The sequence below is a fragment of the Scyliorhinus canicula genome, chromosome 18 (genome assembly GCF_902713615.1).
Source record: "Scyliorhinus canicula chromosome 18, sScyCan1.1, whole genome shotgun sequence".
Taxonomy (NCBI): Eukaryota; Metazoa; Chordata; class Chondrichthyes; order Carcharhiniformes; family Scyliorhinidae; genus Scyliorhinus; species Scyliorhinus canicula.
In genome coordinates, this window is record NC_052163.1 from 22,625,417 (window position 1) to 22,640,278 (window position 14,862).

Consider the following 14,862-nt stretch of genomic DNA (forward strand, 5'->3'; position numbering starts at 1 on the left):
ACCCAAAGATGTGCAGCGTAGGTGAATTGGCCTCGCTAAATGACCCCTTAATTGGGAAAAAAAAATGAATTGGATACTCTAAAATAAAAAAATAAACATATATGATTCCTATGCATACCAACAGCATTCTCCAATTGTGTGCTGACCCCATCACTGGTATTGGTAAATTAAAAGGTGTTAAATGCAGGGTGTATGTAGACACTAAAATGCTGTGTTGATCAACCGTTGTGGATCATTGGCATTTCATGTCAGAAAGCAGATTGAAAAGGAACTGCAGTGTGTAGATGACCTTGACATTACTGAGAAAGTTGGGCATGAACCTACCCCTTGGGCCACACCCATATATGTCATGTCACATTTACTAGACTCCTCAACGACCGTCCCTCGGACTGATCTGTTCCCTGTAAGAACACTATTCACGACACCCTATGCTACTCTTGCTCATGTATTTGCTTTGTTTGGCCCCTTGTTCCACACTGTAACCAATCACTGTTTCTCGATGTACCATGTGTCAATGTACTCTGTTGATTATTTTTTTTTGTCTCCTCTGTACGTACTGTTCCCTTGGCCGCAGAAAAATACTTTTTACTCTACTTCGGTACATGTGACAATAAATCAAATCACTCAATCAATCATCAAGAAGCCCAGGAAGGAGAATCAGATTGGAATCTACATTGTTATGCAGTCACCAAACCAAACCGTGCAATGGGAAAGACACTTGACACCAACAATCAACATTATTGTGGGCAAAGTGAATGATGCTAAACACTCTGCTAAACTTCTCCCCCATGCAGGCTACCATCAAATCCAGCTTTCAGAAGAATCAAGGTGTTTTATAGTATTCTACCTTCACAATGGACTTTATCGGTACAAGAGGCTCAACCCACGAGCTGAGATATTTCCGCACATGATTCAGTCTGCACTTGAAGGGTTTAAAGGTACGTAAACATCAGTAATGACATTTTTATCTGCACTCACACTGAACTTGAGACATGCCCGCAACGGCTTTGAACATGCCACCTCACCGTGATCAAAGACTGCTTGTTCAACTAAAGCAAAATTGAACACATGGGTGATGTGTTCAATGATGAAGGAGCATTGCCTGATCCACGGAACATTGAAGCCATTGTCATTCCTGCAAATCTTCCAAATGTGCAGGTAGTCCAGATTCTGCTTGGATTCATTGCATAACTGTAGTTCCTTCATTCTTGACCTTGCTTTATTATCTGTCGCCCTATGTGATCTTATAAAAGAGACCACCAAGTGGAAATGGATTACATCACACAAACAGGTTGTATGCCAGATCATACACTGGTTCTCAGCAAGTTGAACAAATGTCTATTTTGATCCTGAGAAAACCACCCAGCTCACTGTGGATGCAAATCCTATTTGCTTAGTTGCAGTTCTCGTGCAGAAAGACAAGATAAGCCCGTAATTTGTTGTGATGGTAAGCAGATTCCTAATGCCTATAGTCCATTGCTATTCAGAAAAAGGAAGAAAAATGCTCTTAACCACATGGGGCACCTTTTACTTTAATCACTACTTGTATGGAAGCGAATTCAAAGTAATAACCAATCATAGACAGCTAGTAAATTGTTCAGCAATCCACCTAACAAACAACCTACTCAAATATAACATTGGATGCTCAAACTACAAGAGTATAAATTCCACGTTGAGTATCAGCCAGGCAAGTTCAACCTGGTGGACTATTTTTTCAAAGGTCAGTTCTATTGGTCATGAAGAAAACGTTGCCAAACACGATGTTAACTACATAAACCTACATGTGCTAAACTCACTAAAACTAACTTGACATCAAAGTGGCAACAGAACAAAACAAGACATTGCAGTGACGTATGACAGCCATGCAATCACCAAACTGGAACGAAGCAATTGCGAGAGCATCTACAGATGTATGTTCAATATGAACTCACTGTTACAATCTGATTTGTGTTATGCAGCAACTGTATGGTCATTCTGCACTTATTGAGGGAATGTATTGTAGATGTAGTACATGAAGATTATAAGCAAATTGTCAAAACTATACAGCTCCCTCTGGAACAAATGTCGTTCCCAGGAACGAACCACATGGTAGAACCCAAATTAATCAGCATTTACTATGATTTAAAAGAAAATCACAATGTCAAATCTTCACAATCCTCTCAAGATGTCTGAATTACTTCCAGGATCATGAAATGAAGTTAGTGTTGATTTTGCAGATCTACACACTGGAGGACACCTGCTCGTTGTCACTGACTCCTGTCTCTGTGGAGAACGCCTCAGTGAAGAGCACCGTGGTCGGGGCACAGCTGTCATCAGGGTTTGATTGGGATGCTAGGCAATGACTCGCACATGCTACATGGCCTGCCCACCCACGGGAGTCCACCTGGCATGTGTCAAGTGCTCACTTAACTATAATTGCCAGTTTCCTATGAGCGATAGCCTTCAGCCACTTTGCCAGAGGCCTCAGCAGTCGGTGGGGGTTATGGGTGGTCGGTGGGGCAGACGGGCAGGGACAAGGGTTGCCCCGGAATAGGATTGGGATCCAGGAGTTGGCATGGCGATTGCCCCCCCAGTTGCTCCCCCCCCCCCCCCCCCCCCAGCACCTTCCCCCCCATCCCCCATAGCGGCCCACTCCTGCGGAGAGTCCCCCACTCTCCACTGAGCACTGGGATGGCAATCTCAGCACCTCCGGGCTCTTTGCCTGTGAGCAAAGATGGCTACTCACCTCCTCGCTCCCTACAGAAGCCCTTTCGCCAGGTTCGCGTTTTTAAAAAGGAGTACTAATCGACGCCAGCGTGGGAACTTGCTGAGGAGGCCACTGAATAACGGGAGGCCGTTGGATATGGGATCGCTCTTGTTAATTATATGGAAATGGGGCTTAAGTGGTGATAATTGGGTCGCCACACTATGGTGAGATCCCGATTTCGCCAACGGGAGTGGGCTGGTTGCAGCGCAAACTGTTTTGCGCCCAGCGTGGATCTAGTTTTTAGCCTCCGCCGCTATTCACCGGCCTCGTTATGCTTGAGCGAGAGTGCAATGAGGTGGGAGAATCGCGTCCATCGTAGGGAACATTGTACAATAATCTAGAGATAGCTACAGAATGGGTGCCTATATATACAATAGCAAAAAAGAAAAAGACACTGCACTAGGAACATACACAGGTATGTATATAAGGGGGCAGCACGGTGGCACAGTGGTTAGCATTGCTGCCTCATGGCGCTGAGGTCCCAGATTTGATCCCGGCTCTGGGTCACTGTCCGTGTGGAGTTTGCACATTCTCCCCGTGTCTGCATGGGTCTCACCCCACAACCCAAAGATGTGCAGGTTACGTGGGTTGACCACGGTAAATTGCCCCTCAATTGGAAAAAATGAATTGGGTACTTTAAACATATAAAAAGAAAAAAAAAAGAAAGGAATGTATATAAGAGTAGCGGTGTATAGATGCAGGTATGTGGGATCTAGCTTCAGGTCTCCCATTGCCAGCTACCCCCTCCGTGTCAGATTTCCTTTGTGTGTGTCACCTCCTGGTATTACATTATACCAGGGGGACATGTTTGGTGCCACCTAGGCATACTTTTGGTGTGGTCACACCCATGTATCTCCTCTGCCTTGCTTGTCCTACATCCTGGTTGGTATCCCCCCTGCCTTTCTCCTGGACCTCCACCCCAATCTCCCCCTACCCTCCTGCCCTAATCCCCCGTTTCCTTTGTTCCATTTATCCGTTCTACCCTCGTCCCCACCCCTTCCCATCTTGTGGAAGCCCTCCTCCGATCCCCGTATGGAGAATTTTTTTTCCCCAATTTGAGGATTTCCACTCGGTCGGACAGCCAGCCTATGGCCTTGGGTGTGTTCCTGATGTCTGGCTGAGCAGGAGTCTCCACCAGGCAATCAGGGAGGCGAAGGCTACAGCATCTGCCCTTCACCCGGTAAAGAGTTCTGACTGTCCTAATACCCCGAAGACCATCACTAGTGGGCACGGCTCCACCCTCACACCCACAACCTCGGACATGGCCTCAAAGAAGGTGGTCCAGTACCCAACCTGGAAGAGTGCAACTTCAACAACACCCAAGAAACCTAACAGCATCCAGGACAAAGCAGCCACTTGGATTGGCACCACATCCACCATCTCAAACACTTACTCCATCCAGCACTGAAGCACAATGTCAGCAGTGCTATCACCTACAAGATGCACTGCAGCAATTCACCAAGGTGCCTTTGGCAGCACCTTCTAAATCGTGACCTCTATCGGAGGAATTCTCTTATCCTCCTTGAAGGAACCCAGCCTGGGCTTATGATCAGTGATAATTAAAATTTGGCGCCGGTAGTCGTACTGTTGGAAATTTTCACCACGTACGTCATGGCCAATCCTTCTTTGTCTATTTGGCTGCAATGGCGCTCTGCATCGGCCACCATCCTGGGTGACTATGTTATTGGACGTTCCGTGCTGCCGTCCCACCAGTGGGACAACACTGCTCCAATTCCATACGGGAGGCGTCACATGTGAGGACAAGCAACCTTGAAGGGTCATAATGCATCAACAGCTGAGAGGACAGTAACTGCCTCTTTACCCTGGCAAATGCTTCCTCTTGTGGTGCTCCTCATGCCCATTTTTATTCTTTTTCAGCAGTGAGTGCGAGCAGGGGTGAAAATAGAGTAGTTAAGCTCAGAGTAACCTTCCCATTGTCGTTCACGAGCTCCAAAAACGACCTCAATTCAGTTATGTTTTCGGGTGCTGGGCTCCCTTTATGGCATGGACCTTTTCCTCTACTGCGTGCAAGCCATCCTTATCCAGGCGGTATCCCAGGTACATGACCGGCTTCACTTTGAACACACACTTCAAGGGGGCACCCGCTTTGGAGAACTGCTTGAGGACCTCTTCCAAGTTGTCCAAGTGTATTTTCTCGGCGGCTTCTGAAGTGAGCACATCATCCAGGCATACTGCTATTTTGGGCAGTCCCTGGAGGATGGCCTCCATTATTCTTTGAAAAAAAATAATTCAGGAATTAAAAAGCTAGTCTCAATAATGAGGTCCATGAAGCAGGCAAATTGGTTTAAAAAACAATCTTCAGGGAGGGAAATCGACCATCCCTACCCGGTCTGATCAACATGTGACTCCAAACCCACAGCAATGTGGCTGCCTCCGAACCCCCCTCGGAAAGGGCACAGTAAACACCTCAGTGAAGTCAAGAAGGCGACTCACCAACACCCAGCAAACCCGCTGTAACAGTACCCAGCAGTACCGCAGCACGGTAGCATGGTGGTTAGCATAAATGCTTCACAGCTCCAGGGTCCCAGGTTCGATTCCCGGCTGGGTCACTGTCTGTGCGGAGTCTGCACGTCCTCCCCGTGTGTGCGTGGGTTTCCTCCGGGTGCTCCGGTTTCCTCCCCCAGTCCAAAGATGTGTGGGTTAGGTGGATTGGCCATGCTAAATTGCCCGTAGTGTCCTAAAAAATAAGGTTAAGGTTAATGGGGGGGGGGGGTTGTTGGGTTACTGGTATAGGGTGGATACGTTGACTTGAGTAGGGTGATCATTGCTTGGCACAACATCGAGGGCCGAAGGGCCTGTTCTGTGCTGTACTGTTCTATGTTCTATGGATGAAACCCCAAAGGGGAGCCAAGTATATTTGCGTGGACCCCTGTGGGTATTGATGGGAACATACTTCCAGTTAGAGATTTGTCTGGCTCATGTTGAGCTTTTTGTGAATGAATGGTCCCTGGCTAGCTTTGCGTACAGGTCTTCCACACACGGCATGGGATACCGGTCCAGGCGAGAGGCCCTATTCACTGTCAACTTGTAATCGCCATAGAAGCGAACTGACTTCAACACCAGGATGACCAGTGCTGCCCACTCTGTGAATCAGACAGGGCAAACAATACCCAAGTTTTGCAAGTGTCGCAAAATATATTTTATACTTTCGCAAGTAAGGCATAGCACACCGGTCGCACCCTGAACTATTTGGGCTGGGCCTCCAGGTTGGTGGAAATTCTCGTCCTGGCCCCTTTTATTTTTCCTAGGCCCTCCTGGAACAGTTCCTGAGGACATCGTATAGGCTGCCGCTGCCAATGCAGAAGATTTGCTAGCGAAGTGTTTATAGCCAATCGCGGCCCAACCGGGTTCCGGTCTATGTACCACTATCAGTGGAAGCCTGACTGCCTGTTGCCCTGGGGTCATGGTGTTACCTATGATGTTCAATGGCTGCCTGCTATACATTGCCAGCCGCACCTTGGTATCATGCAAGCCCAAGGATAGGATGCCCATGCGAAACCAACGGAAGGTTTGTTGACAGATGATGGGGGCGACAGCCCCTGTATCAGCCTCCATTATCGGGGGTGACTGTTAACTTGGAACTTAATCCAAGTCGGTGCTATTTTAGCGGCTGTGATGTAATTCAGCTAAATCAGGTTATCCTCCTTGGGCTGGGCCGCGTGCAAGGCCCTGGCTTGGGTTCGTGGCAACCTTGTCGTCTGGCCAGAGTCGTGCTTTCTCTGTTGATTGTGTTGGCCTTGGCTGCCACGCTTTCTGCAACCACAAGCGGAGCAACACCGCAGACATCCCCCATCACCCTCTGGGGAGGTGTCCCTTTGGTCAGTGGTGGCCCTGGACCATTGAGTCCAGACACAATGTTGTGTACTTGGTCGTTGCTTTGATGGTGATCGGGCCACATGAGCACTGTCCCTAGAGGGCACCACACTTCTGTACGGGGGCCGTCCAACGTTATGCACACTGTAATCAATGGAACCCTGGAGCTCCTGGATGCCCTTTTAAGCATTCTCACATGGCAGGGCCAGTTCAATGGCACTTTTCTGGTCTTAGATTGGCTCTCCCAATAACCTCTTCTGGGTTGCCGCATTGTTGATCCTGCACACCAAATGGTTCCTTGGCATTTCAGAGAGGACGGGACCAAACCCACAATGTTCTGCAAGCCTGAGAGCCACATCAGGAATTCTTTCACCGTCTGCCCAGGAGTCCGCGCAGCTGTGTCAAACCAAAATCTTTGCATTATCACTGACAGTTTAGGGTCATAATGCCACTAACTCCACAGGAAGGATTTCGGGTCCAGGGCTGCTGGGCAAGTGAGGCTCTTGATTATGCCTAAGGTTGGGCCCCCGGAGGCAGTCAGGAAGATTGCCTTCCGTTAGTCCTCTCCACTGATACCATTCACCTGGAAGAAATAGCGCATTCGCTTGGACCTATTACTCCAAGCCTGCATCAAAGGCCTCTAATTTCCCAGTGAGCAGCATTTTCAAAACTCCGTTCTTGTTAGGGAGTATTCCGGTGTGCCTGGGAAGTCCGGAACCGCAGCCGTTTTTACCTCGTTGCCAGTATAAAGATCCAAGAGGCCCGGGAAGGTAAGTTTTTAAAAATATTTTTTATTCTCCTCCTTTTTCACATTTTCTCCCGAATTTTCTCCAGAATGTGGCAACTAGGGGCTTTTCACAGTAACTTCATTTGAAGCCTACTTGTGACAATAAGCGATTTTCATTTCATTTCACCTTGGTCCTAGTTAGGACTACAAGGGTGCCATTCCCAGTGAGGGCCGGCTTTTATGGGTAATGAGCCCCAGCTGGGTGGGCCTGCACCCACGAGCAGGGAAGCTTGTATTCTATGAGTACCATGGGGAGATCCCTGTGGGAATATCACAGGATTCCTTTGGTGGCGAAGTTTCATCAGGATGGTGTGAATGTGCACCAAATATCCTCGCGGTCAACCAGCCACAAATCACACTGCGGAAAGTATAACTGCAGCATGGTAGCATTGTGGATAGCACAATCGCTTCACAGCTCCAGGGTCCCAGGTTCGATTCTGGCTTGGGTCACTGTCTGTGCGGAGTCTGCACATCCTCCCCGTGTGTGCGTGGGTTTCCTCCGGGTGCTCCGGTTTCCTCCCACAGTCCAAAGCTGTGCGGGTTAGGTGGATTGGCCATGCTAAATTGCCCTTAGTGTCCAAAATTGCCCTTAGTGTTGGGTGGGGTTACTGAGTTATGGGGATAGGGTGGAGGTGTTGCCCTTGGGCAGGGGGTAGGGTGCTCTTTCCAAGAGCCGGTGCAGACTCGATGGGCCGAATGGCCTCCTTCTGCACTGTAAATTCTATGTTCTATGTTCTATGTACCTGGATATGACTGGGCTGGGCTTACCTAACAAGGTGTCCTGACCTACATCAACACTGCCCCACTGTTAGCTGATGGAAGGAGGATTTAATTGAGCTGAGAGAAGCCGTACCAATGTTCCTGCCATTGAAATAAATCTTTGTGGTGTATTTCTATCCTTTGATGTGATTTTGGATGGGTAGAAATTTGCTATAACAAGGCAAGTATATTTAAACAGTCTAAACCTTTGGCATGTTGACATCAAGTGGTCAAATACAGCTTTGCAAAAGTAGATTTACCCATGGATAATATTGCCCGCTTTCTGTTTTTGAAGAAATATAACTTGAACCAAGAGGAAAGTTTTCTTCTCCACGTTACATAGAACACATGGAAATAGGTCATCTGGTCCAATGAGTCCATCCCGGTGTTTATACTCAGTGTTCTCCAGTCTCCCATATCTAACTGTAGCAGCAAAATCCTCCAATGCCAACTCCCTCATTTGTTTATCTTGCCTTGCTTTAAATGCACCTATATGAATTACACCCTGGAGTAGTGAAATCCACATTCTCACAACAATCTGGACAATTAAGTTTCTTCTGAATTTCCCTATTTAATTTCTGAGCGACTGCATCATATCGATGACCTCTGGTTTTGCTCTTTCGCGTGAATTAAAACATGGGATTGCTGCCAGGGCCAAAAGCTGGAGCTGACCCGGCTTTAGCAGGTGGCGGCAGGACCTGGGGAGAACATTTGCCAGGAGCGGTTATTTAAGTCTATCACCAGAGCCGCTGATCTGAGGGTCGACAGCTCAGCAGGTCACCACTAGTGGATTCCATTTATGAGGCGGCATCACTTGTGTGGTTGGGGGAAACTAGTCATTGGGAAGAGCTGTCGGATTGTGGAGCACCATTGCCACATTGGTGACAATTGCTACCAGCATGATCCTCCATGAGCCATTAAATGTCCATCAAGGGGAGCCCCTCCCCCTTGGAACCTGGTTGGAGGCCATCAGGTTTAACCCGGCAGTCTTCCCACATGGTGGGGGGCCCTCATAATGTGGAGGTAGGAAGTCACCCTTAGTTAGCTGCCGAAGTAACTCAATTGCACACCGGCTAGACGGCTGAACTGCCACGTTTCCCATCACTGGCAAAGGACATGGCAGTGGGAAAACATTGGGTTCCCCTCCGGATGCCTAACTCCAGAAATAATGCCAGCCCCCCACCTCCCAGCCTGCTGCCAATGGGCGGGGAACATTCAGCATCTGTGCCCACTTCATCAAAATCTTTCACAATTTTAAACACCTCTATTCACCTCTCAACCTTCTCTTTTTAAGTCTGTCGATCCTGTCCTGAAAGGTATGACCTCATTGTGCTGGTATCTTCCTTGCTAATCTTTCTCCAATCCCTTGATCGCATTTTTATAATATCATTTGATTTGATTTGATTCATTTTCATTTGTACCGAAGTACAGTGAAAAGTATTTTCGTGCGGCCGAGGAACGTACACAGTACATACATAGTAGACACAAGAATAATCAACAGAGAACATTGACAAATAGTACATCGACATAAACAGTGATTTGTTACAGTGCGGGGCAAGGGGCCAAACAAAGCAAATACATGAGCAAGAGCCATATAGGGCGTCGTGAATAGTGTTCTTACAGGGAACAGATCAGTCTGAGGGGGAGTCGTTGAGGATTCTTGCAGCTGTGGGGAAGAAGCTGTTCCTATGTCTGGATGTGCGAGTCTTCAGATTTCTGTACCTTCTGCCTGATGGAAGGGTCTGGAAGAAAGCAATGCCTGGATGGGAGGGGTCTCTGACAATGCTGTCTGCCTTCCTGAGGCAGCGGGAGGTGTACATGTAAACAATGTGGGGGTGGCACGTTTGTGTGATGCGTTGGGCTGAGTTCACCACAGTCTGCAGTTTCTTGCGATCTTGGACCGAGCAGTTACCATACCAGGCTGTGATGTAGCCAGATAGGATGCTCTCTATTGCACATCTGTAGAAGTTTGTGAGAGTCGATGCAGACATGCCAAATTTCTTTAGTTTCCGTAGGAAGTAGAGACATTGTTGGGCTTTCTTCTTTTTTAATAAACATTTTATTGAGGTATTGTTTGGTATTATAACAACAACACAATAAACAATGTACATGAAACTATAACCATAGTGCAAAAGTCGTCTCCCTCCCTTACAGGTCGCACCTTTATTAACCCCCTACTCTAAGCTAAACTAACCCCCTCCCCCTCTGCTGACGATTAATTTTCCGCGAAGAAGTCGACGAACGGTTGCCACCTCCGGGTGAACCCTAACAGTGACCCTCTCAAGACGAACTTGATTTTCTCCAAACAGAGAAAACTAGCCATGTCCAATAGCCAGGTCTCCGACTTCGGGGGCTTTGAGTCCCTCCAAGCGAATAGTATCCATCTCCGGGCTACCAGGGAAGCAAAGGCCAGAATGTCTGCCTCTTTCTCCTCCTGGATTCCTGGGTCTTCCGACACCCCAACAATCGCCACCTCTTGACTCAGCGCCACCCTTGTTTTTAACACCGTGGATATGACATCTGCAAATCCCTGCCAAAATCCCCGAAGCTTCAGACATGCCCAGAACATGTGGACATGTTTCGCTGGTCCTCCCGCACATTTTGCACACCTGTCCTCCACCTCAAAGAATCTGCTCATCTGGGCCACTGTCATGTGAGCCCAATGAACGACCTTAAATTGTATCAGGCTGAGCCTGGCACATGTTGCGGATGTGTTGACTCTACTCAACGCACCCGCCAACAGACCATCCTGTATCTCTCCTCCCAACTCCTCCTCCCACTTGCGCTTCTGCTCCTCGGTCTGTGTCTCCTCTGACCCCATAAATTCCTTGTAAATGTCCAGGACGCTCCCTTCTCCTACCCACCCTCTGAAAACTGAATCCCCCTTGGTGGTAGGAGCGGGAAGGTTGACATTTGTTTACGTCAGAAGTCCCGCACCTGCAGATACCTGAATACCTTTCCCCTCGCCAACCCAAACTTCTCCTCCAGCGCCCTCATACTCGGAACGGTCCCCTCTATAAACATATCCCCCATCCTCTCAATCCCTGCTCTCCGCCATATCCAGAACCCCTCATCCATACTTCCCGGGGAAAACCGGTGATTATTACAGATTGGTGACCAGACCGATTCTCCCTCTGTTCCCACATGTCTCCTCCATTGCCCCCAGACTCACAGGGCCACCATCACCATGGGGCTGGTGGAGTACCGTGCCGGCGGAAATGGCAGAAGTGCAGTTACCAACATCCCCAAACTGGGCCCCTTGCATGAAGCCACCTCCATACGCTCCCATACCCAACCCAACTCAACCCCCCCCCCCCCCCCCCCCCCCCCCCCCCGGCCCAACCACCCACTTCCCGATCATGGCTATATTTGCCGCCCAGTAGTAGTTACTAAAGTTTGGCAGCGCCAGCCCGCCCTCTCCCTGACTCCGCTCAAGCATTACCTTCCTCACCCGTGGGATCTTGGTGACCCAAACAAAGCCAGAGATCACTTTGTTGGCCCGTTTAAAAAAGGACCATGGAATAAAGATGAGGAGACATTGAAACATGAACAGGAATCTCGGGAGGATCATCATCTTCACCGTCTGCACCCTCTCAGCTAATGTCAACGGGAGCTCGTCTCATCTCCGAAAATGGTCCTTCATTTGGTCTACTAGTCGGGCCAGATTTAATTTATGCAGCCGGTCCCATTCCCACGCCACTTGAATGCCTAGGTAACTAAAGCTTCCCCCGACTAATCTAAACAGCAGCTCCCCAATCGCCTCTCCTGTCCCCTCGCCTGGACCGCAAATATCTCACTTTTCTCCATGTTTAGCTCATACCCCGAAAACCGGCCAAATTCCCCTAGAATCCTCATGAATTTTTCCACCCTCTCTAATGGGTCCAATACATACAGAAGCAGGTCGTCTGCAGAGAGCGAGACTCTGTGCTCCAACCCCCCCACCCCCCCGACCAGCCCCTTCCAGCCCCTTGAGGCTCTCAGAGCAATTGCCAACGGCGCTATAGCTAGCATGAACAACAGTGGGGAGAGGGGGCATCCCTGTCTCATCCCCCGGTGCAGTCTAAAATAGTCCGATGTTGTCCTATTCATCCGTACACTTGCCACGGGAGCCTGATACAGCAACCTGACCCAGTCAATAACTCCATCAGATGTTTTAAATGTTCTTTCCATGTCTGGTTGAAAATTACCAGATCGTCGATGTCTCCCGCACAATTGGGTAATCTTGAAACAACTTTGTTAGTTAACCGTTGAAATGTGGCTGGGGCGTTTTTCATGCCAACTGGCATAACTTTGAATTGGTATATACCATCTGGAATCACAAAAGCTGAAATCTCCTTTGCCCTTTCAGATAAAGATACCTGCCAGTAACCTTTAAGTAAATCCAGTTTGGAAATAAAAGCTGATTGTCCCACTTTCTCAATCCAAACGTGGGATAGGATAAGAGTCCGTTCTTGTAACTGCATTAACCTTTCTATAGTCCACAAATAACCATTGGGTACCGTCTGGTTTGGGTACCATCACTATGGGTGAGCTCCATCGGCTGCAACTCACTTCAATCATGCAATTTTTAAGCATACTCTCAATCTCTTTGTTAACCTGTGCTAATTTTAAAGGGTTAAGTCTATATGGATGTTGTTTGATTGGAACAGCATTTCCCACATCTACATTATGTATAGCCATTTTAGTACTTCCCAATTTATCTCCACAAACCTGCCCATGTGATATCAATAACTCTTTCAAGTCAGTCCGTTTTTCCTCTGGAAGGTAACTCAACAATTTTTAAGAACATCCTAATTTTCCAATTTAATTTGAGGTATGTCAAATTCACAGTCATCTGGATTTGGTTCCTCACTTTGAGTTAAAATCATTAAAACCTCCTTTATCTCTCCTTCCCTTTCAAAGTACCTTTTAAACATATTCACATGACACTCTCGGTGAGTCTTCCTTCTATCTGATGTTTTTACCACATAATTCACCTCACTAAATTTCCAATTCAATCTGATAAGGTCCACAACACCTAGCTTTTAAAGGCTCACCTACCACTGGTAACAAAACTAAAACTTTATCTCCACTGGAAAAACTACGAACTTTGGATTTCTTGCCAGCTACCCGTTTCATCACGTTTTGTGCAACTTTTAAATGTTGTCTAGCCAATTCACTTGCTCTATTTAATCATTCCCTAAAATTTGACATGTAATCCAATAATGTAATTTCCGATTTCTCAGTCACCAATTTTTCCTTAAACAATTTAAGTGATCCTCTTACCTCATGACCAAAAATTAGTTCAAAAGGTCTGAATTTGGTTGACTCATTAGGTGCATCCCGAATTGCAAACAATATGAATGGAATTCCTTTATTCCAATCTTCTGGATAATCTTGACAATAAGCCCTCAACATTGTCTTTGATATCTGATGTCACCTTTCTAATGCTCCCTGCGATTCTGGATGGTATGCAGTTGATTTAAATTGTTTTATTCCTAAGCGATCCATAACTTCTTTGAATAACCTGGAGGTTAAATTCTATCCTTGATCCGATTGTGTTTCTGTGGGTAGTCCATATCTAGTAAAGAATTTAAGTAACTCCGCCACAATCTTTTTAGCTGTAATATTAAGTACTGGAATGGCCTCTGGAAACCTAGTAGACACATCCATTATAGTCAAAAGATATTGATTCCCACTTTTCGTTTTAGGAAGCGGTCCTATGCAATCAGTTAGGACCCTTGTAAAAGGTTCCTCAAATGCTGGAATGGGTGTTAAAGGCACTGGTTTTATACTGCTTGAGCTTTCCCTATCACCTGACATGTGTGACATGATTGACAAAATTTAACTACATCTTTCTGTAGTTCAGGCCAATAAAAATGTTTTTGTATTTTAGCTTGAGTTTTCCTTATTCCCAAATGACTTCCCACTGGTACCTCATGTGCAACTCGCAACACCTCCTTTCTATACCCTACCGGCAATACTACTTGATGAACTTCTGCCCACTTTTCATCCACCTGCATATGTAAAGGTCTCCATTTTCTCATCAAGACATCACTTTTACGGTAATAATACTCTGGTATACACTCAGATTCCTCTTCCGTGTATGCTTTCTGATACATCCGTTTTATGTCCATATCTTTTTGTTGTAACTCTGCCAATTTTCCTGAACTAAAAATATCCGCCTCATCCTGCACCTGTTCTTGTTCTTTTTCAACCATCTGATCAAAAATCACTTCTGATAATTGCACTTCAACTTCGTCTTCACTCTTTGATTTCTCCTCTTGTCTTAACCTGTGACTTTGTGACCTTGCTACTACGCAATCCGGAAAAATCCCAGGATATTTGTCCTTCAACACTTCAGTTGTCTGATTTTCAACTGGCTTATCAACCATAGTAGGCATCACTCCCACCTGCGATCCAGCTATATCATTACCCAAGATAAACTGTATTATTGAACAAGATCATTTCTCTATTACTCCAACTACCACTTCACCACTCTTCACTGGACTTTCCAACCTTACCTTATATAATGGAACACTACTCCTCTCACCCTGAATTCCACATATTACCACCTTTTTTGGCAACATTCTTCCCAAACTACTTAACTCCTCATCTCTTACCATTAAAGATTGACTAGTTCCCGCATCTCTTAAAATTGTGACTTCTTTACCTGCTCCTCCAATACACATGAGTAAACTTTACCCACACAAGTAAATTCTTTAAAGACATCTGGCACCTTCTTATCAATCACCTC